Here is a 25,079-nt window from a genome sequence, read left to right as displayed (position 1 = left end):
CAATAGAAACAGACCTCAACTTAGCCATAGATGAGCTACTCCATTATTACGAGAGTAATCACCTGCACGGAAATCCTGGAAAAACTCGCCTGTTCATTCTATCAACAAACTCCTTAACAAAACGTGGTCTGGAATACAACTTTAGAACCGAACAAAGCTTGTTTATCTTGGTGCAATTCTGTGCCATTCAAGGAACTTATAAAAAGACAAAATTGAAAGTCAACTCCCAAAGCAACATCCTAGGAAAGCTTATCAACTCCAAGTAGTAAAACCGTAGCACGTACACTAAGACGTACTGCCTGGCCTTATTCTCTTCCTCTGTGGAGTATGTTTTGGGAGAGATGAATGCATACCAAAAAGTAAAATAAGCATTGAAAAAAATCTGCCGCTTGACCACCAATAGCCTGAAGCCTACCAACTTAAATAAAACTTAAATCCATTATTAAGTGGGGATCTCGTGATCATCCCTCCGATTCTCAACCTCGAAAACAGAAACTTTTTCTAGTTTAGGTTTTAAAATTCAAATTAAACGACCCAGAATCTATTTATTTCCCCACGAAAGCAGAGTTAGACAAAATGTGTTTTTAATGTAGATAAATTCAGCTTTCTAAAAGGAACACTTGGTATTGGGATAAAAATTCAAATTGCCACAGTCGAATACGGTGTTTCTTCCATAAACGAAGACAGAAGTATCAGAACAGATGATACACTCTATGCGAGTCGGATAAGCTTTCAAAAACTATCAGGTTTTTACACTTCTCAATAAAACTATTTTGTTAGCTGCTTTTTCTTTTGATAGGATCATTTCATAATTTACGTGAATATTAATCAACCAAACCAATATTTCCAATCAACCTTTGACGTAAATCATAGGTTACGTAAGAGTTAATCCCTATAAAAAAAATAAAATCATTTTCCCCTACAACTTTGGTTATAATAGACTGCAAACCAAAAAGATTCATATGCTAGTCTTTTTCAAAAAGAAGGTGGCAGATACTTTCCCACGTCACTGAAATACACCAGAAAATTTTGTAGGTAGAATAGATGCACGTTAGGCATTGTAAATATTTGATTTTCATAGTTTTAGTATTGCCTACATATTATACTACCTTTCAAATATAAATAACAAACGCTGCCTTAATTTCAATTATATTTTACCAGGCATCCTGACTCTATTCGTAGAATACAGGAATACTTGTCACGGGGCGCTCACATCGTAGTTTGTTTTGCCACACCGGCCATTCCCCGGTTCATTCGAAATGCAGAAAAAGAAAAGAAGGTGGCGCCCACTCCCTGTGAGCATACACCACTCCAAACAACAACAAAACTTCCACCCTCAAACCACACACTACACCAACACTACACATCGCACCAACAACAAACACTGCACCAACAACAGATACCTCACCAACACCAACACCAACACCAGACACCAAACCAACACCACACAAACACCAACACCAACAACAGACACCACAGCAATACCAGACACCACACAAACACCAACACAAGACACCATACAAACACCTATCTCCACACCAATACAAATTATGCCACCACCCCAGAAAGAAAAGAATGAACCTGGGAGGGGGAGAGACCCTTCAGCTTCTCCTGCTCGTGAACTACTTCAACAGTAACGAGGGAGAAACTGTGTTTTATAGACCCCCCTGTCTGTGGCAACGGATTTACACCACCGGCAGAGAAAAAATTTAAAACCTCTGCTGGACTTCCAACAGATAGGGGGAAAAGACGTTAATGTCCCCTCTAATTTCCCAGATGCCAAACTGCTAACAACTTTTGTCAGGCTTCCAGAGGCCTGCAAGACCAACTTGTGGTCAATGATGGAGGCCGCTGAAGGGGCTGTTCCAGGAATTGAACTCATAAGAAAAAAACGACCCTTCTCTTGATGAACTCTCAAAACAATGCAAGGGAAGGGTCCCAGTGTTGGTTCATCCGTCACTTTATAGGGCCCTTAAACTGAGTTTTCCTCTGAACGTCAGCAGCATTGTAAGAGAGGGCCAGGACATGAAAAACCTGACCACCTTAAACATTGCATATAACGTCGGCATCCTAACCCCAGCTGACTTCGGAGCTGAGCGTGACACACTTTAAGGTAGGTACCATGGCTTTGAATTTGGCTAGTCTGAATGTGAGGGGTTTGAGATCATTGGGCCGGGCGCCCTGACTCTGGGACGACCTCTTGTCCCTTAGAGTGGATGTGGCTGCGATTCAGGAGATGCATTTCGTTTCTTCTGTGGCCCAAGATTTTGAGGTTGTCTCAACATATGGCAGCCTGCGGGGGAAGGGAGTCTCCTTGCTGGTTAAACATACCCTGTCTGCGACAGTCGACGTTGTTCATAGGGATGCGGAGGACAGGCTGGTCGTGGCCGATGTTGCTGTAAAAGATTCTGTGTTTCGGGTGATTGCGGTTCATGCGCCCAGCACTGCTCATGGGAGGGTCTCATTTTTCAGTCAGCTTGACGCGTATTGTCGGAAGTAGGTATTGCTAATGGAGGATTGGAATGCCATCTTAGATGCCAAGATATATAAGGTAGGAGGCAAAGATAGAGGGTTGAAGAGGTGTGAGTCCAGCCTGGCTGATTTGATGGCTAGATGCAGTCTGGTCAACAGGTTTCGGGTCGAACATCCGGGGTGGGAAATGTGGACATGGACCAATAGCGTTCCCTCCTATTCAAACACCTATTTGGACAGGATGTTAGTTAGGAGAGGTGAAGTAGACTTCCTATCCTATCCCACATTCACTTGGCTAGGCCAGACGGACCATAAACTAGTTATTCCCCGGCTGAAGCTAGAAAATAGGCCTAAGTTAGCGGGATACTGGAAGTTAAACACCTCCCTTCTAGAGATACAAGACTTCCGAGATCAGTTAAGAAACTTAATTAAAAAGGCACTAGTGGGGGCTGTTACCGGGAGTAAGTGGTGGTTAAGCCAAGATCAGAAGCTTCTCTGTCAAGTATGCCCAGCGTCTCATACTAGATAAGGCCAAGACGAAGAAGCAGCTACAGCAGAAACTAGCCCGGGCTATGGGGGAGGGTGATAGGGTTAGTCAGGAACTAGCTAAGCAGGGCATTCTATGCGAGACTAGCGAGTGTTACGAAGGTCAAGTAGTTAGAGTTAGGCTTAGAAAGATAGGCAACGAAACAGTCAATTCTGATGCAGACGTGCGTCGTGAGGTTTTTAGGCGTGGCTTGGACAAATACATTGCAAGAATCAGACATCCGGATGGACTCACCCTTGAATTGACTCAGGAGATCTGCAAGGGGTTTCGAGAACATTTCGAGGAACGTTTTATGCAGCAGCCCAATCTTTCGGTCCTTGAGTTTAGCGACTATTTGGCTGACTCTCACTGCCTCAAGGCTAGTTGTGAGGGCCAGGTGACGGAGCAGGAGGTTTTTACTACGCTGAAGCAGGTCAGCTGTGACAGACCACTGGGACTCAATAGTCTACCATACGAACTGTATTTGAAGCTGTCACCCATGTTTCTGCTTCTTCTGATGGATGTGTTCAACCATTGGTTTGCTCAAAGATCCATCCCGGGGCAAGTCACCAAGGGAGTGATCACATTGCTGAAGAAAGGTGACGGGCATGGAGGGGGAAGAGTTAGACAACTACAGGCCCATAACTCTGCTTAACAGAGAGTTGAAGATTTTGGCCAGGGTCCTGTCGAATCGGCTTCAGGTTGTTATTGGCGAGTTGATTGAACCAGAACAGAACTATGTTGTGAAGGGGAGATCGATTCAGAACAACTTGCACCTGATCCGCATGATCCTAGAGGGCAGAATAGATGACGACACGGAAGCTGCGCTGATCAATTTAGATCAGTCCAAAGTTTTTGATAGGGTCGACCATCACTTCCTGGCATCTGTCTTAGAGGCTGCCGGTTTTAAACTGGACTTCTGCAAGTGGATCTCTGCGATGTATCAACAGCCCACGGCTGTCGTGCAAGTCAACGAAAAGTGTTTGAAACCCTTTGTTGTCTCTCGGTCGGTTTGTCAGGGTTGTCCGCTGTCGCCCCTGCTTTACATCCTAGCCTTGGAGACATGGGGAGGAAAATTCGGCCCTGCACAGAATGGCTCTGCCCGGCGGCAGCTTTCACCAATGATGTCATGATCTTCGTGTTAAGCTTCAGAGACATCAAGATCATGTTGGAGGCAGTTGCACAGTACGAAAGAATCACGGAGGCCAAGATAAACCGCAGTAAGTCGGTCGGACTGCGATTGGGCGCCTAAAGTGGCAACACAAACCTCCCAGCGCCCTTCAGCTGGACGGATGGCCCGGTTTGGATCCTCGGCGTGTGGTTTGAACCGGGTCTCCAGCTTGATAAGAATTGGTCGTTTAAAGGTGGAGGCTGCGGTCAACTCGTAGCTTCCTAGGAAACTTTCCTTAAAGGGTACAGCCGAGGCATGCACCACATATGTCTTCCTTTACCGACTGGCCGTACTTCCTCTGCCTGCACAACACCTAAAAGCTCTTGTCAAACTCTTGCCCTCGCTCTTTTGGGACAGAGGAAGACACTGGGTGAGCAAACAGGTCTGCATTCAACGACCATGTGAGGGAGGTTTCGGAATGCTGGACTTGAAGTGCCTTCAAGAAGATCAACCGTGGCAACCTGCGATTACTGCCGCCCTTCCCGACATCATTCTTGACCCCTCTATTGAGAGTCGTTGCAGGCCGTGGGGAGATTCAGCCTTCCTAAAAGAGTACCAAGGTCCAGCGATCTTGTGACTGCTACCCGTAGGGAACTCCACAGCGATCTAGTGAGGGGAGCCGCCGACGACCCACTATGCACGCGTTTGGGTTGGCAGCAGAGTGAGATCCGCTCTGCATGGAGTTGGGCGCCAGGTTCAAGTCATCTGAACAATTCGGAGTTCTCTATGACCTGGCGATTAGCTCAAAATGCACTTCCACTTAACAACATACAATGCAGTTCTGTTTTTTTTTTTGGGGGGGGAGTCACTCGCTTGTCAACAACGGCCATAGAAACAACTGATCACGCTTTCTTTGATTGCTGCAAACTTTGCCAGTACTGGTCATATGTCAGCGAGGTGACGGCTCGCATCGATCCCGAGCATCCTTGCCCGATTACAGTATCCAATGTCGTTGACAACGTGAGGCTGCTGTGGGACAGGGAAAGACAAATGGTCTACATTATAATCCTGGCTGTGGCGAGAATGGTGATTTGGACGTCACGTCTGCAAGGCAGCTGGGGGGGTTGTCATTTCCTGATCAGGATCTGATCGCTTTCTTTAAACACCAACTATGGGTGAAGATCAGATGTGATAGAAGAAAACTGTATCGTGCAGCATTTGACAGAAGATGGATACATGTAACAAGTCTGTGTGTATGAAAAGGAGTCAAATTTGAATACGTGTTCCCCGCCTAGGTGTGAAACACACTGTTCCGTCAAACGTAATCAATTTTCAGCCTCTTAGCTAGCTGAGTGAATGCTTCAACCTTCTCCAACTCGGAAGCCTCCAAGATCCCCATCCCCTCCTATCTGCAATTTTTCTTTTCACCTCTCACTCTAAATTTCACCCATCTTGGAGAGAAAGAGATCAATCACTAACGCCCCATCCCTCAACCACAAAATTTTCTTTTCTCCATTTCATCCCATCTATAGAGCATCCCCATTTAGAGACCGGCTTGCAGGAGCTCAGGTTCCTTTACAAACCGAAGTGGAACAGCCGGTCTATTAACTAGACAGGTTGGGAGGGTCCAACTAACCACTTTTGTATCTTTTCTTCCCCCACCCTCGACACAAATGAATTATCGTATCATCATTATTATCTTTTTTGTTTTTACACAGAAATAAAAAATGTTTTAAACAATTGGGTTGTAAGTAGAAAGTCCCCCAGTACGAAAGGGTGAATGCGGTATTATGGTGAAAGAAGATACTAGATAAGAGAAACTTTTGTTCTAGAGTGACAAGGATGACCAACGAGCCCCCCCCCCCTTTTCCCCTCTTTAGAGTTGGCCTTGTGCCTAAGTTTTTTATTCAGTTGAAACTTACTTTGTAATTTTAGCTTGAATAAAGAATTTAATATCTCAAAGACCATATGTGGGGGCAACCCCACATATAAGACCATTGCCCTTGTGGCAATCAGTTATTGGTCAATGAAGGGGAAACCCTTCATACCAATTGTCACTATCCATATCCCCTACTCCCCGGGGAGCTGGTCCTCATTTCTCCAATCTCTCCACATTAAAAAACGGCCTTGTGCCTAATTTGCACAGTGAGGAAGCAAATAAATACACAGTCTCGGCCAGGAGGGGGAGGAGGCTCCCAAAGCGACGACTGATGCTACCAGTCACATTAACGGAATCCACCATCGCCGAAGGATTACAGCAGCAGCAGCGAACTTCAACTTCCAACTCACTCCAGCGACTTCCTGCTCATTCCCGAAGCCCTTGGAGCCCCCCCCCCCGCTCACTCCTGCAGCCTTCCAGCGCCTCCAGCTTCTTTCTGCAGCCTTCCTACCACATCGCTTGCACCTCGCTCCTCCAGCCTGTAACCTCGCTCCTTTGGCCTGCAACCTCTCTTGCACATCGCACCTCTGGTCTGCTACCTTGCTTGCACCTGGCTCCCTACCGACAGTCCGTTCCTTAACACTGACACTATGCTCTCAGTGTCGTCCGTTCCTTAACACTGACCCCTATGTTCTCAGTGTCTACCGTCCGTTCCGGATCGCCCAGACGTCCAGCCGATCGTTCCAGACCCAGCGAGCCAACCCTGGACCACGCTACGTCTAGAATACCTGTTCCAAACCTCCAGACCTTAGTCTCCAGTGACGTGCGACCTTCCAGGCGACCAACATCCAAATCATACGATTTTTCGCTTCCTTTGTAAATAAAAGGCGAACTCTCGTCTTTAACCAAACAACCTGTGTCTGTCATTCTTGCCTTTTTGCTGTTTACTTTTTGCCTGTGTCTACCTTGTTAGTTGTTGGGTCGATTGTCCCCGGACGACCAGCCCCGCAACATACTAGATTGAATATCAAATGTTACTCGTACACTATTCATGTCTTTTAATAACTTTTTCCAAAACCTTTTTATTCTCTGATTCTTACTGTGAAATATTCACTATTCATTCGCAATAATTTTCACAATAATTTCTATATAAAAGTTGTCTGACTCTTCCGATTACATTTATACATATTCTGGAATTCTAGACTGCATTAAAAAAAACACTTCGTTTAGTATATCCCATCAGTCGCAAAGGCGTTTTACTTAGACGCCTTTTTTTATTCGTTTCTCAGTTCATCGTAAGTAAATGTAATTTGCTTTCTTTATTTTCTAAAAGTTTATTTTTAATCGCGTTTATACGTTCATAGAAAGATAATTAAATTAATTGAAGTATACTTATGCATTAGAATAGATATTTATAACAACAGTTTCGATTTAAACTATTTAACATACATTCAAACTAATAAGAACACGTCTACCCACACAACATAAAAATTGCTTTAGTCTACAAAGATTTCTCCTTAGACGCAACACAAATGATTTTTTCGATAAACTTCTGCATTGGATATGTTATTAAAACAATATTTTCAATAATTGTTAATGTATTTTCGAATAAACACAAAAACATTGATTCTAAAAAAATTGATTTAAAAATACACGTTTTAATTACTGTTTTCAGTAGTTGTGAAAAATATCCCATTTCATAGAAAATAAATATTGCCTGATCCCATAATGATTTCTTCTTATACGCAATAAAAAAAAAAAAAAACATCGCCAGGCTTATTCTGTATTGAATACGTTATTTTATTTGTCATTTTTTTTCTTTTTGGAGAAGTAGAATTGTTTTTATTTATATAAAATAACGTGCTGAAAATTATTCAGGGTTTTTATTACAAGAAAGGATTACCGGAATTCTTAAATATAAATTTAAACGTGCCAATACATACAAATTGAGAGGAACACGTCTCCCCCAAATAAGCACCGGACTGTTCCCTCCACCCATTGCTTCAGTCTATAACCCGACCTAACTCTGCCCCTGATTTTAATCATTGCCAATTGTATACTATTTTTTTATTTTCGGTTTATAACGTTCATGGATTTTTCTTACAAATCGAGCTTTCATTTAAGTCTGTCCTTGTTTAATATTTGATGATTAATGCATTACATTTGTTCTTGTTCTACATTTTACCATTTACTACGTTGCTCTTATGTCAGTAATGTAGTAATCCTTCTAGAGAGAGAGAGAGAACATGTTTAAATAACAAAATGCATTAATATATATATTGTATTAAGGAAGTATAAATATAAATAAAAATAACAAATCAGATGGAAACACTCATATTCAAGTTAATTCCTTTTTATTTTCCTCGGGCAACGCCTGAATACGTGTCTTGCTATTACAAAATAAAATAGGTTTTAATGCTGTCATTTTATCTACTTGTAAGATATGTTTATTAGTTCTAATTAAAATATAATAAAATATTTGCCAACTTCTGTGTATATCAATACGTGTGAATTACTTTCTCTTCCGTCGCCCATCTGTAAGCATCCCTCTCCTGACAAGTGGTTGCCGATTTACCGATTGCGTAATTAAAGAACAGATTTGATATGATTTGACTTCAGCATAGTTTGTAGTGTTTTGTTTAACTTACATCTGTCTCCTCGCGAGACTAAAATTAGGCAAAAAATCGATTTAATGTGAGTAGAATGTAACTCGAAAAAAGTGCATAGTTTTGCTAGCATTCTATCAAACCACAGGCATTAAATCAATTCTCTCCGAAAGGAGGAGGTAATACCTGGGAAGATGACATCCTGAGACTCCTTTGTCAGGTATAATCAATGGCATGCACATGGGGATGATGAACGAGTTCCTTTCTTTCTTTTTTTCTGTTTTTAGGGGGGGGGTCATATATTGTTCGCTTTGATCTTGGCACCTTTAATAACTGAAAGAAGCTACACATCTTTTTGAAATGGCAAAAAAATCATAGCAAAATGTCGATGAGAGTTTCCGCGAACTTCTTAAATTAACTCACATATTTCATGAAGTTCAGCAGATTTCTGGTAAAGAACATCCGCTTAATGAATGCTCCATTTAATTAGAATAAGCGGATTTGTATGGGATTTGTTTTAAATGTTTCTTTCAATGCGTTATAAAAGAGAGACTTGCTTTTAAAATTAAATTTAAATTATCTTCATTAATCAGATAACAATAAAGAGATTAAAAATAGAGGCTAATTAGTGCTCGTTCGGAAGATGAAAACAAACGGAAATTCGGGTTTGAGACGACGTTTGTTTTCAATCTGCTAAAGAGATGCTACATCTGACATGTGTCACGCAATGGACCGACTTAAATATATAGGGAAGGATATATATATATATATATATATATATATATATATATATATATATATATATATATATATATATATATATCAGGAACTTTGTGTGTGTATGTGTGTGAGAGTTCGTTCTCAATGGAATCGAAAACAGCTGGGCCGATTTTTATAAAATTTCACACAAATGTACTTCTAGCAGTGTCAGAAATTTCGTGAAAATAGTGAATAATTCCACCCCATCTTTCCAAGCTTATAACTCCTCGAAAAATGTAATTCAAGCCCTAATTTTTTTTTTCAATTAAAGGAGTAAGGACCAAGGTTTTATTTAAAAAAAAAACAAAACAAAACAATGTGTTTTTTTTTTTAAAAAAGGTTTTAAACTTCGGACTTTACAGGTAAATTTCTAAAAAACTGATTTTTTTTTTTGTTTTAAATTTGAATATATTATTTATTGACCTTTTCTCTTCAATTTGTGATATATAAACCTATTAAACATAAATTAATTATTTACTTTTTAATAGACATTTCAAAATGAGAGGCGTAAATTATTCGACCCCCTATCTTTCTAAGCTTATAACTCCTCGAAAAATGTAATTCAAGCCCTAATTTTTTTTTCAATTAAAGGAGCAAGGACCAAGGTTTCATTAAAAAAAAAAAAAAAGACAAAAAGAAAAAATGTGTTCTTATAAAATAAGGTTTTAAACTTCGGACTTTACAGGTAAATTTCTAAAAAACTGATTTTTTTTTTTTGTTTTAAATTTGAATATATTATTTATTGACCTTTTCTCTTCAATTTGTGATATATAAACCTATTAAACATAAATTAATTATTTACTTTTTAATAGACATTTCAAAATGGGGGGGGGGCGTGAAAATGGGGGGGCGTGAAAATGGGGGGGCGTGAATTTAAAAAAAACGTTTGTCTAAAATATTATATTCGGTTTATTGGAAAGAACATAAAATTTCACATTGACCCTGAAAATATCGTAAAAATAGAATCAATAGAAAAATTTTGATAGATTTTTAAAATTTAAAAATTTAAAAATATTGAGTTTAAAAATTGAAAAATATTGAGTTCGGAAAATTCATTACTGTTTTAAAAAAAAAATAAAAATATTTTTATTACTTTTAAAACAACTGTAATAGTTTATTTTGGAAGTATAATCCATAAAGAAAATAAATAACCCACTTTTAACAGAGAAATTACGAGATTTTTATATTGTATTCGCAGTTTCGTGTTAGGGGTGTCAAAAATTCCTACAAAAATTCTGATACTGCTAATGTACTTCTTGTGCCAGACACCGTTCTTAGATGGGTTTTGTATCGGAATGTCTCCGATTAGTATCGGTAATTTATAATCGAAATAGGTTATTTTGACCAAATTTAACATCTTACATGGCCGTGCATTTGAGAAGTTTTGTTACCACACAAACCGAAAGGCCGACACATAAAATCAATAGTAGGTTCTTTAATATAACAGGAGCGTGTTCGAAATGAATGTTCCTGTATGAAGCACGATTACACCATTATACTTTACTTTTTCAGTTTAAACTTAAATCTAAGCCATTATCATCGCACAATATACAATCAACAGTAGATTCTTCGATAAGATAGAGGCACGTTCGAAATTAATGTTTCTGTTTAAAGCACAATTAAAGCATGATACTTGACTTTTGCATTTTAACCTTTAATTGAAGCCATTATCTCTCTCTCTCTCTCTCTCTCTATATATATATATATATATATATATATATATATATATATATATATATATATATATATGTGTGTGTGAACGTGTCTGTGTATCTGTGTGTCTGTGTGTCTACGCAATAACTATGTCAATTTTTAGTCTACAGACTGGAAATTTGATATACAAGGTATTGAGATTTGGGAAAATCTTTATAAGCCGTTTTCAGGCAGAAATTTGGCTGTTAAAGGGTCAAAGTTCTGCCAATTTTCAATCTAAACACTTGAAATTTTAGATATAGATTCCTTGGATATGGATCTAATTTAATAACTTGATTTGGGCCCCAAACAATAAATTTTAAGTGGTCATAATAGGGGTTAAAGTTTTTTTTTAAATTAGACAACTGCAGTCTCTGCCAAATTACTCAGACAATTTCTGGTCTAGACATTTTAAATTTGACATAAAGGGTATTCAGAGATAGGGCAAGATTTTTAATCTGTTTGGGTCGAAAATTTTTAATTACCAATATATAAATGTATGTATGTATGTATGTTTGCATGTCTGCCTAAAACTTTCGACAGAGGCGACGGATTTTACCAATATCAGTATTGTTTTGAAGTTCGACCTTTCAGACAACAAATATCGAAAAATTGGCTAAAAACATTAATATCTTCATCTTCAACTGGGCATTTTTCTACAGGGGGTCGCTTTTTTCGCCGATATTTTTGAAAGTCATCCTCTCCTTTTCATTGTCTAGTCTTAATTAAAACCTGCGTCACTTCCGGTTTTTTTTTTTTGCATTTTTTTTATTTTTCTCAACAGACACACCAAAACACCCGGGCAACGCCGGGCTGAGATGCTAGTATATATATACAAGTGAACGTGTCTGTGTGTCTGTGTACATTTCCCTATGCAATAACTCTCCATTTTTTGTCTACAGACTCGAAATTTGATATACAGGGTACTGAGATTTGGGAAAATCGATGTGATCGGTTTTCGGCCAGAAATTATGCTGTTAAGGGGTCAAAGTTCAACAATTTGACCTTTGAGAACTCTACCAAACTCCTCCGATAATTTGGGGTCTAAACACTTGAAATTTTAGATATATGTTCCTTGTACACGGATCTAACTTAATAACTTGATTTGAGCCCAAAACAATAAATTTTAAGGAGTCATAATAGGCGTCAAAGCTTTAAAAAAATTGGCCTTTTTTTTCTTTTTTTTTTTTTGCTCAGCATACATCTCCAAACACCCGGGCAACGCCGGGCACCCATGCTAGTATATCTATAAAAGTGAACGTGTCTGTGTGTCTGTGTGTCTGTCTGTCTGTCTGTCTGTGTACATTTCCCTACGCAATAACTCTGTCAATTTTTAGTCTGCAGACTCGAAATTTGATATACAGGGTACTGAGATTTGGTAAAATTTTTCTAATCCGTTGGCGGTTGTAATTTTTGCCAGTTTTCCTTCCGATGTTAGTGAAGTGTTAAGTTTAAATGTCCGATATAGTAGAAACGCAGGTCTAATTTAATTTTAATAAATAAATATGTTTTTTTATTGAAAGTGATTCTGCACTTGTTTGGTCTTTAAACCGTATTTATTTATTTTTTTTTAATTTTGCATACTATATTAACAGTGCTTACAGTAGACTTTCTACTAATGTATGTTGACAAACATTTAAAATATTTATCATTTATTGTTCATAGCTTGTTTAATACTAAGACAGGTTAAGGTGAAGAGAATTGCAATTTGGCTGTCAAATTAATGCGTAAAGTACCCTTCAACTAGGTCGTTGAGCATAGCTAAGTACGTAGCTTTACTTACGCATTGAGCATTATTAAAGTAAATACTGAAGATCTACACATAATATGTTATATATCCTTATAATAGTGTATGTGCAAATTATTATTATTATTATTATTATTATTATTATTATTATTATTATTATTATTATTATTATTAATAGGCTATAAGTACAGGGGGATGATTGAACTTGATACGATGCTTTGCAATGAAATAAAAGAGAAGGCGAAAAAGGTGTATATAAGGAGACTCAAACTGCTCCTGTAATCTAGACTGAATCGTAAAAACCTGTTCACAGCCATCAATTCATGGATGGCTGCTGTCGTTCAATACAGTGCAGGAAGATAGGAAGATCTGAAAAGGCTGGATGGAGACACACAGAAATTGTTAGTCAAGTATGAAGCACTTCACCCAAATTCTAATGTGCTCAGCATGTATATCACAAATAAAAAAGGAGGAAGAGAACTGATTGCGCTTGGATAATATGTTGGAGGAGAGCTCAGAAGTGTCCACCATTTTTTGGCTAACAGCCATGAAAAGTTACTCGCAACAACCGCGAAAGAGGAAGAGGTAGATAAAGATTCCTTTGAAGTATAAGCAGAAGTACAAAGAAAAGAATCGAAGCAGAAAAGTTGACTAATTTGGTAAGAATGAAACGAGATACTAAGGCACAAAAATGACAAGACGGGTGGAATTTTCTGCCTAAAGATGATTTGAAAAGAGAAACAGAAAATCTTATATTTGCTGCTCAGGAACAGGCACTAAATACAAATGCAATAAATAAAACCATCCATGGGAAGGACCGTTCTGATAAGTGCAGGTTGTGTGGTTTATCTCTTGAAACAGTGTCACACATTGTTAGTGCGTGTTCTATACTTGCTTAAAAAGAGTACAACCGTCGCCATGACAAAGTTTGTACAAATTTGCACTGGAATTTGTGCCAAAAGTTTGAAATCCAAGTGACGGACAAATGGTACAAACATCATCCAGAAGGGGTAGTGTAAAATGAGGATGTTAAGATTCTCTGGGATTTGATGATTCAGTGTGACTGAGAGATAACTTACATGAAACCGGATATTATAGTAGTGAACGAAAAGACCAATGAATACCAAATTTTGATGTGGTTTTCCCAACCGACATCAACTTAACAGGCAAGAAAAATGAGAAAATACGGAACTATCAGAAATTAAGGGTGGAGATTGCTAGATAGTGGAATAAGAAAACTTCTATCATGCCAATAATTATAGGTGCACTTGGCTCAATTTCTGATGATCTTATGAAACAGCTGAACTCTTTCGGAATCAGATACAACATCACCGTACTCCAGAAGTCAATTCTGCTTGGTTCAACAAACATCCTACGCCAGGTGTTTTCCATCTAAATGACTCTTTGACTATCCTCACTAGCTTTGGTGTAAAAGCTTTCTCTTAAGGGAGGAAAAAACGGTGTAAAACATCACAACACTGTTAAACTAGTATATATATATATATATATATATATATATATATATATATATATATATATATATATATATATATATATATATATGTGTGTGTGTGTGTGTGTGTGTGTATGTATGTGTGTATATATGTATATATGTGTGTGTGTATATATATGTATTTGTATATATATATGTATATATATGTATATATCTGTATATATACATATATATACACATATACATACATATATACACATACATATATACATACATATATATACATATATATATATATATATACATATACATATATATATACATACATATATATATACATATATATATACATATATACACATATATATATACACATATATAGTCAGGTCATGTCATATGCTACTGGTACCATGTAACCCAGTACTACCTGCCTCATGGTCAGGTCACCGGCGACTAAACTGGTTCCCCCACCAGACTTGTTTGGTGAGGAGGGCGGCTAGTCTCCCTGAAGGATTAAAAACAAGACCTTTCAAAAGGCGAATGAACCCCTTTTCGGGGTCAACGGCCAACTAGCATCATGTGTGTTTGTGTGTATGTATACTTATATATATATATATATATATATATATATATATATATATATATATATATATATATATATATATATTTGCGCCGGTACAAGGAAATTACCAGGTTGGTGTCTGGGGGCGCGGTTATACCACTAACAGAAGGAAATTCTTACATCAAACCTGAGTGCTGTTGTCTGCTTGTTCTGTGGCAATTGGTTTGCACCGAGTGAGTTAATCAACAGTTTCAAAAAGTGTGGATGGTCCTACACGAGCCTTCACCACTTAAATCAAGTCATTTGTGTGGGTTTCTGACAGCTTATCGTAATTCCATTATGAAAACCTCACACTGTCCTGCAAGAAGTCCACTGGCGATGGAGTGAAAGCGACGGGGACAGGTAAAGGATATTACTCTGCACAGTAGCGGCTGATGGTAGATGGCCGTTCTAGCACAAACCTGTGAGCAATTGTGCTGTTCGTGTCCTCCATCAGGGACCAAGCAGCCCTATTTAGGGATAGCACTGCTTTCCCTGTGGCGTGGAGGGGGCGATAAAAGGAGCCCTAAAAATTGCTTGCTCACCACTTAACTTGGCAGTCCGCTGCAGTTGTCTGGTTATCCAGTTGCGCAGTCAGAACAATAGAATACGACAAGAAAACTCAACAAAGAATCTCTCAATAGGGTGTTGGAATGTCCGTACCCTCCAGGATAATGATGCTGCACCCGAGCGCAAGACAGCCCTTGTTTCTCTCGAGTTACAGAGGTATGATGTTGACATTGCTGCCTTATGTGAAACTCGCTTGCCTGGCAATTCTCAACTTCGAGAGGAAAAGGGTGGATATGACTTCCTTTGGTCAGGATAGGCAGAAAATGAACCCCGCCAATCAGGCGTTGGTTTTGCCATTAAGTCCAAGATGGCAAAGTCCTTATCGTCTTTGCCCAAAGGCATATCTGATCGTGTGGCAACTCTTTCCCTAGAGTTAGAAGGAAACACCAGGGTGACGCTAGTTAGTTGTTACGCCCCAACGTTAGCCAGTTCAGATCAAGAGAAGGATGACTTCTACGATACCCTCCGTGATGTCCTCTCCAGAGTTCGACACCATGATAAACTCGTTCTTGCTGGCGATTTCAATGCTCGTGTTGGTAGTGACCATCTGTCGTGGACCGGTGTACTCGGTAAGCATGGCATAGGCAAGGTAAATGCAAATGGTTTACGACTTTTTAAAATCTGTAGGGAGTTTGACCTCTGTATTACCAATACCATATTCTAACAACCTGTGCATCGGAAGACGACATGGATGCATCCTCGTTCAAAGGACTGGCATCTTATTGACTTCGTCATAACAAAGCGGAAGCACATGAGTGACTTCAAAATCACTCGCTCTTTCCACACTTCTTGCTATCTTTCGGATCACGCCCTTCTCAGAAGTAAACTGTGGTTGCATGTGCGAAGGCACAGAGTTACAAGATCAACAGTATCACAAACGCATTGCTGTGCGGCCTCTTAAATCCAGGGAAAAGAGAACTGAGCTCTCCAATAAGCTTGATGAAAACCTTGAGGATGTTGATGTAACTGATGATGTTGAATCTTCTTGGAAAACATTGCGAGAAGCAACTCAAGCTGTAGCAGTAGAAGTCCTTAGAATACCGAAAAGAAAACACCAGGATTGGTTTGACGAAAGTGACGATGAAGTTAAAGCACTGATTAAGCAAATGCACTCATCTCACAAATGTTGAATTGAGGACAAAAACTCAACAGTGAAGCACACAGCCTACAAAAAGTGTAAAGGTGAGGTACAACGAGCTCTCCGAGCTATGAAAGAACAATGGTGGTACAATAAGGCAATTGCAATGCAGGGAGCTGCTGACAGCAAGAACACGAAAGCCTTCTATGATGGCCTGAAAGAGGTATTTGGTCCTCAGAAAAGTGGTGCTTCCCCATTAAGCACAGCTGATGGAGAGGCATTGCTGACTGATAAATCAGATATTCTCAATTGTTGGAAGGAGCACTTTGAAACTGTCTTAAACACCTCATCTGTCATTGACAACGATGTCGTGTCCTCTATTCCTCAGAATCCAGATATTCCAGAATTATCATTGGAACCTGCTTATCAGGAGGTATGGGAATCCATCAAACAAATTGCTTCTGGCAAGTTCCCAAATATACATATATACATACATATATATATATATACATATATATATACATATATATACATATATATATACATATATATATATACATATATATATATATATATATATATATATATATATATATATATATACATTAGTATATTTGGGCAGCATTTTCTCCTTTATGCACGTTTCATTAAAGAGCAGAGACAACTCTTGTTTGACATACTTCATTCAGAACACAAAAATGAACTTCTATCTTCACTTGACGTTGAAAGTCTCTTTAGAAATGCCTCTGTTTATGAAACTATAGAGATAATAATTAATAATATATATATAATAATCCCACTCTCCCCGCACTTAAGATCAACCCTAACACACTAAGTAAACTATTAATTTCCTGTATCACTGAGGTCCCTCATTATCTCCCTCTATATCCAGGTAGATGGCGTTTCAATGGACTCTGCAATGGCGTTGTTTTTCCGAATTTTATATACCTAACATTGAAACAAAAGTTTTTAATATCATACCTATTATCCATCTACGTTAGATATGTTGACGATATACTTCGATTAACGAAAAGAGGAACTAACAAAAATTAAAACCGCACTTAAAAATAATTCCGTATTAAATTTCACACATGAAATAAATATAAATAATAATATTCTCTTCCTCGATATAAAAATTAAAGTTGATACCAATACATTTATTGCCTACTCATACAAGAAACCTGCCAGTAAAGAATCATGTCTCCTCAATTTTAAAAGGGAATGCCCCGATAAATATAAAATGTTCGTAGTGAAAACTTTCATCTTCCAAGCTAAATGTAGTTCTTCCACTAATGGAATATTCTATAAGGTACTTTCTGACATAAAACAAACCTTAATTAATAATAACTTCCCAAATTACATTGTTGACCAGCAGATTAAACACACTTTAACTGCCATTAATACAAACACTAATAGCAATGATAATTATAATAGTAATGATAATAACTAGCGGGACCTGTGGAAATTCCACAGTGAACTCTTTCATATGTAATATATTGATGCTATATATATATATATATATATATATATATATATATATATATATATATATATATATATATATAACTTAGATTTAATGTTTTTATAAAAATATTAGGTACTCATGCACTTATTGATCCGTGCTGAAATAATAACGTTATTATTTAAAAAGCCATTCTTAATATGGGGAGGGGAGGGAGTTTTGGGTTAGGGTTAGAGTTGTTTTGGTATTTATTTTTTGTGCTTTTGCAGAGAAGGAACCGTACCGAAATAATGATTTTTGAAACCCATTCTTAATATGGGGAGCGGAGAGTGTTTTTTGTACTTTCACCTAACAAGTATTAAATAAAATGGTACCAGTGCACTTACTTTCGCGCTGAAATAATAACGTTATTATTTAGAAAGCCTTGGTACTCATGCAGAGACTGATCCGTGCTAAAATAATAACGTTATTATTTAAAAAGTCATTCTTAACATGGGGAGGGGAGGGTGTTTTATACCTATTCTGTACTTTAACCTTACAATTGAATAAAAAAAAAACATATAATAAAACTTTAATTAAACGTGGAAATACGATTTAAAAAATAGCGCGGATCACTCTCTGCATTAGCACCAAATATTTTATGTACAACCCCAGTTTCGTTTCGCTAATAACGTGTGGCTAAGTTCGAGGTTTCATAACATGCATCTGAGCTTTGTTTACATGTTACAGCAATTAGTAGTAGTAGCGATAATATTTTTAATTAACGAAGACTTCAGCGTCTCTCTCTCTCTCTCTCTCTCTCTCTCTCTCTCTCTCTCTCTCTCTCTCTCTCTCAATAAACAAATGTAAAGAAAAATAAACAATTAAAAAAAAATAAATGCTTAATTTTTGTCCTCACCGCCCGAGTTGTTTTATCGTTTTTATTACGGAATAACTTAAAATCAATTATTTCTTAACAACTTTTGAAAGATAAAACCCTACATTTTATAGAATTAAAAATAGATATAGCAGTGAGAACACGCTAATCGATTAGAACCTAGAGCGTTCGTAAATGTATTCGGAAATTAAATGTCTATTCTAGAATAAATTTCAACCAATCAAATTTGCCGGAAAGCGTGACACACAAAAGAACACACACGCTATTGTATTAATATGTAGATAACAATAATAACATATTTTACTGTAACCAAATGCATGCGAATCTTAAAATAGAGGAAAAAATGATAAAAAAATATATAGTACACAAACATATTTCAACCACAGAAAAAAAAACTCTCAAATAAGATTTATTATTTATTACAAAAAGTTAAAAACAAGCCAATTATTAATAAACAATGGTCCTACATCTGACGACAGTATACTCAAAACTAGAAATGCTGTGTACGTCTTTAAATACCCCATAGGAGAATGTGTCTCCAAAAATAACACATACATTGGCATGATTTGAACCAGCATCTCTCGTCGAATAATGTGTCACCTATTTTCTCGGAATAGCTCCGTTTATCAGCACCTCACAGCACACGGCACCCCAAAACTGAATTTAGAGACATGCTAATCAAAAACACTGCTATTTTAGCTGTCTCACACCGTGATGTACGCCTCTCAATAATTGAAGCCTTGTTAATCCGTATTCAAAAAACAACCATTAATCAAGCTCAATACGAAGACGGTTGCACGTTTAAATGCTTTTATGTATTTTAAATGATTTTAAGTGTCTTCCCGTTCTATTCATTACCTTATTTTTTATTATTTTTCATCATTGTCCTGAAGACGACTTATGGAAGTCGACAACGTTCGCGAATACGGCGAATTTCTTTTTACACTCGAACAGAATGTTCGGAAACTAGTCCGTCAAAAAGAAAAAATGGATTGTAACAGAAACAAACCAGAGTTGTCTCTGGTCTTCAATAAAACGTGCATATATATATATATATATATATATATATATATATATATATATATATATATATATATACTGCCGGCAAAAAGAAAGTCCGCAGTTGTAATTTTTTCAAAAACTGCAAATTTAATCTACATTTAATGTAATTGTTTAAACAACCTATATCTCATTTGATTCGCCTTTTATTCCTCTATACATTTACCTGTTCATATTTGACTTTTCATTGAAATATTCTACTGTTCACATCAGTTAAAAAAAAATAACTTCAAATTGAGGAGGCAGAAAGAAAGTTCGCAGCAACAAATTCGCTTTAAACCAGCTTAAATTATCGCCCCTGAATCAGTTTAAAATATCCACCAACAGCCAACAAAGCATCTCTAATCGTAATTGTTGTTGTTCTACGTTATACAACATAACATTTAGTCCATATGCCATGACTTTCTCTTAGTGATCGTCATGAGCTCATTAATCTCCACTTTTCTGGTTTATCCAATCGAGAAATCGGCCGCAGATTGAAATGTGGTGAGGAAACGGTACGAAAGACTATGCAAAAGCACCAAAATACCGGTAGTGTTCCTAATTCCCCTAAATCTGGGCGTACTAGAGTTACTTCTAACAGGGAAGACAATGCTATCAAGATCCGTAGTCTAAGAAACAGATTTGAAACGACTCCCCAAATCCAACAACAGTGCAATCTTGTTAAAGAGTGCTCTCTTTCTACTGTCAAGAACAGATTAAAGAAATTTAATTTGCGAAGATATGTTGCAATACGCAAGCTGATGATTTCTGTAAATAACAGAAAACGCCGTCTGGACTTCGTCAGATGCAATGAAGATCATGGCTTCATATTGGTCAAAAGTGCTTTTTAGCGCTGAAAGCACGTTCAATAGGCTAGGTAGTGATGGTAGGCAGTATGTCCATCGGAGGAAAGACGAAGAATTTTATCCTAGGTGTTCAGTTTTAACTCTGCAAGGTGGTGGAGGTTCAGTTTTGATGTGGGGCATTATTAGTACCTATAGTTCGCTTGCAAGGTCGAATTAATTCGACCAAGTACATTAATATGCTGACTGAGCATTTTTTATCCTACTTTGATCGGAATTTGGATGATAATCCCATCTTCATGCAGGATAATGCTCCCATTCACACAGATGGCAATGTTAAGCGGTTCCTGGAAGAGCATGATATTCCGTGTTTGGGTCGGCCTGCACAATTTCCAGACTTCAATCCTATCGAAAACGTATGGCATTACATCAAGCAACAGCTACGCAATGATAAAATTTCTAATTTGGAAGAGCTTTGGACAAAAAATAAAGAGAAGGGGGTGCTCTTCCCCCGGAGTATGACCGCAGTCTAATTAAAGGAATTCCCAAAAGATTGCAGGCTGTCAAATTGCAGAAGGGCTATGCCACTAAATATTAACTAGTTCACTGTGTCCCTGTTGTATTTGTGTTGCATTAATGTCCTAAAGTTACATTTAAATAACAATTTTCCATTGTACGAACTTTCTTTCTGTCTCCTCAATTTTAAGTTATTTTTTTAAATTGATGTGAACACTAGACTATTTCAATTAAATGTCAAATATGAACACGTAAAATTATAGAAGAATAAAATGCCAATCAAATGAGGTATAGTTTGTTTAAACAGTTACATTAAATTCAGCTTAAATTTGCAGTTTTTGAAATAATTGCGTATGCGGACTTTCTTTTTGCCGCCTGTGTATAGATGATGATGATGATGGTGGTGGTGGTGGTGGTGGTGGTGGTGGTGGTGGTGGTGCCGCCGCCGCCGCCGCCGCCGCCGCCGACGACGACGACGACGACGACGACGACGACGAAGACGACGACGAAGACGACGACGAAAAAATAAAGTAATACTTAACTTGTAACATATACTTCCGATCAACCTGATCCAATCAAAAAGTGTACTAAGATATAAAATACAAAATAGGGGACATGAGTCATCCTTTTATTTTAATCTAAAACCCTAATATCTCTTAATATTAACTTCCATTCCTGTGACAATATATCAAACTCCTTCTCTTTTATTTTTTGTATCTTTCTGTTTAAATTTAGCCGGCAACGAAGAGAGAGGTGGGGGGGACGGAGACACGTGTCAATAAATTAATTCTTCCTTTGTGAAAGATATTGATGTTTCAATATGTTCTGACGGACAAAATACAGAACTAGATTCACTGATTAGCAAATAATAGGACAAAAAGTGATGTTACAAGAAACCCCCTCATCCAAAAAAGGACATCATCGAAATCTATCGCCAAGAAAAATAATATACATGAATTTCTACGTCATTGTGGAAAACGTTAAGTACATCTTTCTTTACATTTCATATCCAGAAACTTATTTCCTTTTTCTTTTGATTTCTTTTTATACCCTGTTTTTAAAAATAAATATTTATTTAAAAATTACATTGTGTTTGATTTTTGTTGATCTTCTTGCGGCGCTGATGTTTTTGGATAAATTCCTAGAAATGATCCAACGTTTTTTGTTTGTTTTTTTTGTTCTGAACCGGTGTTTTACTTATGTCACAAGTTCGTAACACACTCAATAACCTTCGGTCTTAACTAATAAAATAACTACTTTTAGATAGAATTTTACTTTCTTCATCAACTTAACCTGATTCTAGGGTGATGCATGGATTCCAACGCTTCCCTAATAATTCCATGCCTTTTTTAAAAAAACGATTTGACTTTAACCTCAAAATAAGCCCGAGTTTCCAATATCACATCTTTATTGGAGTCAAATTCATTTGAGCATTCTTTTGAAGTCTGCAAACAGTCAGTAGTCGTTGGGAGCCATGTTTGGAGAATATGGTGTATTCGAAAGTTCATGAAGTTGTACCATATTTTTTTATTTTGCGATCGACTTGTGACCAAGTATCGTCTTGATGAAAAACAATATTTTTTATCTTATTTACAGCTGGGTGTTTTTTTTTTTTTTTGGGGGGGGGAGGATTTATTCCTTAGAAAACACCAATATCATATATTTAATATTCATTATTAATGGTCCTTCCTTCCGATGAAAATACATAGCGTATCAAAAACTACGGAAGTGAAAACCTTACTTGCTGGTGTTACATGTGTCTTTGGTCGCTTTGGAAATCAGCCATCTGCTGCTGTGCACCAGCTGATAGCAGATTTGATTCTGAAGGGAAGTGGTAAGTCATGAAACATCTACAAACAACACGTTGAATCGTCGATGCCTTGTTTTTGATCGAGTGTGAACGAACACTGCTTTCCACTTCTTTGATCAGCCAACTTAAGTTTATGATCGGCGAAATTTGAGTGACTTGAACGTTGTTTCCGACAAAGCGGAGCACTAATAATTTTTATCAAATTATTGCTTTCCTTGAACAGTATTTTTTGGGGGCTAAAATTTTGACCTGTGCAACTGTAAGGTTAGTACTTTATAAAATAATATGGATTTTTATTAGTATGTTCATGTATATGTTAAGCACGGAACTTATTGACTAATGTGTTATTCATGAAAGCCTCCTGAATTTTCTAAATATTTTTATTTACATATTTTCACATGCTTATTCATTCATAAATCAATAATGCGTTGAAATATATCTGTATCAACTTCGCTTGCTCGTCTGGTTAGGTAAGAAATTATGTATCAAACACGAATTACGGGTGGTCTTGTATATACTGCCCTAATATCCGTATATCCTGCTTGCATTTAATGCGCGGATTGAATAAAGGCATTTTAAGAAAATTCGTTACATATGACGCAGATTTGGTTACAGACAAGTGTTCATTATAATATGATTTTCTATTCTATTATTATTATTTACAAATATAACGTTAGTGGGACAACCCATTTGTTTTTTGTGTTTTTTTTTTTTTTTTTGTTTTGTTTGTTTTTTTTGTATTAACCGTAATTTATGTTTTTGTAACCCTTTAAATTTCTCAGAGAATTGAAAACTTAACATCATAAAAAAATTGTCTCTGCAAATACTAAGTAAAAAAAAAAGAACGAGTGGTGGTTGGGATCTAGGTCGCATCATTTTTTTTTTTTTAAGCAAAACTTTATAAATAAATTTTCATTTCATTTATTTTCGTGCATCACTTCGCTTCAGGTTAAGTATAGCATCTGTTCTGTTCGATCTCAGGATATCATTTTCCCAGGCATTATCTTCTCCTTTTTGAGGAGCGGTCGGTTTATAGTTGTTCGCCTAAAGCTCCCTCGCCTGGAAATAACACAAGGGCGACCATTGCTATTTTTGCACCCATCCCGAGTGTCCCCATTCGGAAAGAGCTGAATTCTCAACGATAAACTCATCTGCTGTTTAACTTTGCTACAGGGTATAAAAAACCTTCATCGGAAAATTGATAATTACTTTATAGCCGGTGTAGCTAAAATCAATTATTTTTACATAATGATTTTAGCTCTGAAACTGAGCTTGCATTTGAAGATTTCCGTCTTATTTTGTCGCTTCATGTTTGCTTCAGATAAATAGATGGGTATGCTGAATATTCACACTTTATTGTGCAAATCACTTTTCCTTGGAGATGTAGCAGCGCTTGGCCACAAGCGATTAAAATAGTTCGTCTTTTTGACAGATTTGTATTCCAAGCGATCGCAGTGGAGACGAGTGAAGCTACTGATCCTGTCATTGGATTTCCTCAACCGCCTGAATCTATTAATGACATGCCACTCCGGAGACCTTCGTAAATTACCTTGGCTTTATGACCACTTCTTCGTTGTCATTAGTCGAGGGAACGCCGTGAGCTTGCTCTCGGCCTACCAAGCCATCAGAACATCCGATAAAAGTTCCTGATACTCCGAATACAAGCTTTTAAAATTTGGTAGTAAATAAAGCTTATTTAAAAAAGTATCACATCAAAGCAAATGTTTACATTGAACCTTTATATTTAAATCCAATATTCATTTTATCAAATGTTGAATTTTGTATTTACTGCATAATTTTCTAATAAAATGTTTATTTTTTCGTCTGGTCTATATTTTTTCGTCTGGTACTATATTCGTTGGAACTGTCCTTTGCAATTACCTTTTCAAGTTGCCTATGAAAACAGTCGATACCCATCCAACATTATACTTACACTTTCTTTCAATAATTACTAAACACGTGAGACTATTTTATATATTTCATTCTCTCTTGGTCTTGTTCAACCAATCAGATCCTTTGCTATGTCACAGTTCACTTGTTACCACATAACAGGGGACGTGTCCGTATACGTACACT

The 25,079-nt window shown here is 37.3% G+C and overlaps 1 protein-coding gene across 3 annotated transcripts in view; it reads right to left on the bottom strand.

Moving 5' to 3' along the window:
• LOC145295734 (calbindin-32-like) overlaps nucleotides 1-25,079 on the bottom strand; it is a 250,356-nt gene that overhangs the window by 202,144 nt on the left and 23,133 nt on the right. The gene's annotated exons all lie outside the window — the stretch shown is intronic.

This window comes from Euprymna scolopes, chromosome 2 (assembly GCF_053919585.1).
Source record: "Euprymna scolopes isolate OS-2025 chromosome 2, ASM5391958v1, whole genome shotgun sequence".
Classification (NCBI taxonomy): domain Eukaryota; kingdom Metazoa; phylum Mollusca; class Cephalopoda; order Sepiida; family Sepiolidae; genus Euprymna; species Euprymna scolopes.
Note: the sequence above shows the minus strand (reverse complement) of the source record. Positions and strands in the feature narration are given on the sequence as shown.